Consider the following 3000-nt stretch of genomic DNA (forward strand, 5'->3'; position numbering starts at 1 on the left):
ATCCTTCCGTGCTCTAGTACAGGGCCCCAGACTGGTTCCTATAGAGTACCCAGCCACCTGCCAACCCCAGCTCAGCTCCATCTACAGCAGCCTACTACCTGTGATTCCAACTGCCAGACTGATATCACTCAGTCCTTTTATAAGGACTAAGTCTGCATTAAGATATCACCTGATCATCTTTAGTCCTGCAACTTCAGGGTGGGAAGCAGCTAATTGATTATGAGGTGTATTGCTGGCCCCATCCCTCCTTAAAGAGGCCAGTCACCCTATAACACATAGTATGAAAACTTTGATAATCCCTGCAGTATTGGAGGGGTGTGTGTATGTGGAGAAACAAAAACATTCATTCTTTTAATTGTAAAGATTGAAATTGACAAGTAAAATACAGGGTTCTGATTCCCTTCCAGTTATATCAGACCAACTCCAGTTAAATCAATTGACAGCCCAGGGTGTAAGTGAATTACAGAACTAGAAAATTCAGAAAATGCTGTTACAGCCAAATTCCCATCTCTCCCACAGAAGGGAGCAGAAGACAGAATGGTTTCAGAGTAGCAGCCGTGTTAGTCTGTATTCGCAAAAAGAAAAGGAGTACTTGTGGCACCTTAGAGACTAACCAATTTATTTGAGCATAAGCTTTCGTGAGCTACAGCTCACTTCATCGGATGCATAATTAAAGTGGAAAATACAGTGAGGATGTTTTTATACACACAGACCATGAAAAAATGGGTGTTTATCACTTCAAAAGGTTTTCTCCCCCCACCACTTTTTTACTTTTTTACCCCTTTCACATAGCAAGCCTCTGAGTGCGACTCCCCCCTTATAAATTAAAAACACTTTTAAATATATTTAACATCATTATAAATGCTGGAGGCAAAGTGGGGTTGGGGTGGGGGTGGAGGTTGACAGCTCGTGACCCCCCCATGTAATAACCTTGCGACCCCTGAGGTGTCCCGACCCCCAGTTTGAGAATCCCTGTGCTAAACCTTGCTCGTCAGTTCGCACCGAAAATTGACTATCTTTCCCTAATTCTCAGCAATAATTTAAAAGGTGATACAGTAATGGGCTTGATATGGCTAAGAATTATTTTCACTTCACATTGGCCCAGTCTGAAAACACAATCAAAAGTAATCCTTGGTACCATGAGCACTCACACGGAAGTAAATTGGACTGTCTGTAAGTAATAGCTACTAAGCCTTTAGCATACAGGCCCTGTATTACAGTAAGATTATTCATACATTATAACATGTTAAAACTTTTAAAACCAAGCTATCATTGTCAAAGTAATAAAATACATCTTCTTATCAATAATCTTTGCTTTTCAATTGTTTATTTATTTGCCTATTTGCAAAATTCAGTTGACAGTGGGTGAAAGCTTACACTGTATTATGTATTTACTTGCTGTATTAATATTTGATTAAAGTTAAGTCCTGTGCAACATCTTGGAGGTGTACTTACTTAGTAATTTCTTCATTTAATCCAGACTTTTTCATGTTATTATTTCAGTTAGATGTTTTAGTGCACAGTGATAAATTATGCTTTAGCATGTTTGTCTGGTGACTGTAATTAATCATATCTAAGATACTGTAGATATTAACTCTTTTTTGATCCTTCATTCAACCGTTATAAAATTAAAATATTTTACCCATTGGTCTCAAAAAGCCCCTAAATTTCTGCCACATTTCCCTCCTTATCTTTTTCTCATAACAGTAAATTATTAAAGTTGTTAAAATGTTAAGAGTAGCTTAGCTGTGTCATTTCATACTTTCATTATGTAGTGTAGCTGAGCTGAGCTACACTACATACACTGTACTTAAGCATATCAAACAAAAAGGCAGGTGATTATTAAAATAACCCTCAGATAAATCCTGCTTGAGTTACACAAGCATTTAGCCAATAACAGAATTATACAAGTAATTAATTGTTTTCAATGGGATTATTCACATGAGGAAAGAGAATAAGATTTACAGAAAACAAAAACACACAGTGTACTTTCCCCTAGTATGTTGGGAATCTCATTTTAGTAGTCTGAACAGCACTTTTGATCACATCATTGCCATGAAAAAGTGTATTTTCAAATTAACCCCCCGATTGTTTTACAATGCTTACAAGTGTATATATATACACACACACACACATATATATAAATTCAATAGGATATACAATTTTTCTAAGCTGCCAGCTACCAGTAATAAGGAAACAGAATGCACTCAGTACAAAAGTAATAAATTAAAGTCAGTTTAATGGTCTCTCAGGCTTGGATTACAAGGGTTTTTTTTATATAGAAGCTTCATTATGTTCTCCCCTCTTGTGGGTTTTGTCTTCAGCAACAGAACCTAAGAGCTACTTTCTAGACTGGATGTGTTTTCAAAACCAATGTTTGTTGTCACTGAGACTCAAACAAAGGTTCTTTTCTTGAAACACCTATTCAAAAAGTGAGAGAATAAAGGAGCTCACTAAAATAAAAAGGTATTTGAACTTTTTTTGTTGTAATCAACTTAACTTTTTTGTATTTTGGTTTAATAAAGGCAGAAGAGGTTCAGGTTTGCTGGCATACAGCAAACAGAAACAAATTTGAGAGCAAGAGGCTCATCTGAATTAGGTTGCTTTGTTTCTTAATTAAAAAATACTGAAGGTAAATGGAAAGCAAACAAGTAGGTAAGTGGTGCAGGCGAGGACAGTCCCTCTGTTATGGGATTGGATTTTGTACAGCACCTTGTTCAGTGCGGCAGCAGTACGGTCCCCCTGCAATATAACTAATCATCCAAAAATCCTATCCACCCTTCCCAACACATCCTCCACCAACTAGTCCAGACCCCGACCCACACCTCTAACAGCCTGGTCCCCTTTCCCTCCCGCTCTCCACGCTTAACTGCCTGATACCCTATTCACAACCCCCCCCAAAGAAAACCCCAGCCTGGTCCCCCTAACAGCCTGGCCCCCTATTAACACCCCTCCTCCACCCCCACCCACTCTAGTAGCCTGGTCCTCTCCCCGCGCCTC

Source organism: Lepidochelys kempii, chromosome 10, assembly GCF_965140265.1.
Source record: "Lepidochelys kempii isolate rLepKem1 chromosome 10, rLepKem1.hap2, whole genome shotgun sequence".
Taxonomy (NCBI): domain Eukaryota; kingdom Metazoa; phylum Chordata; order Testudines; family Cheloniidae; genus Lepidochelys; species Lepidochelys kempii.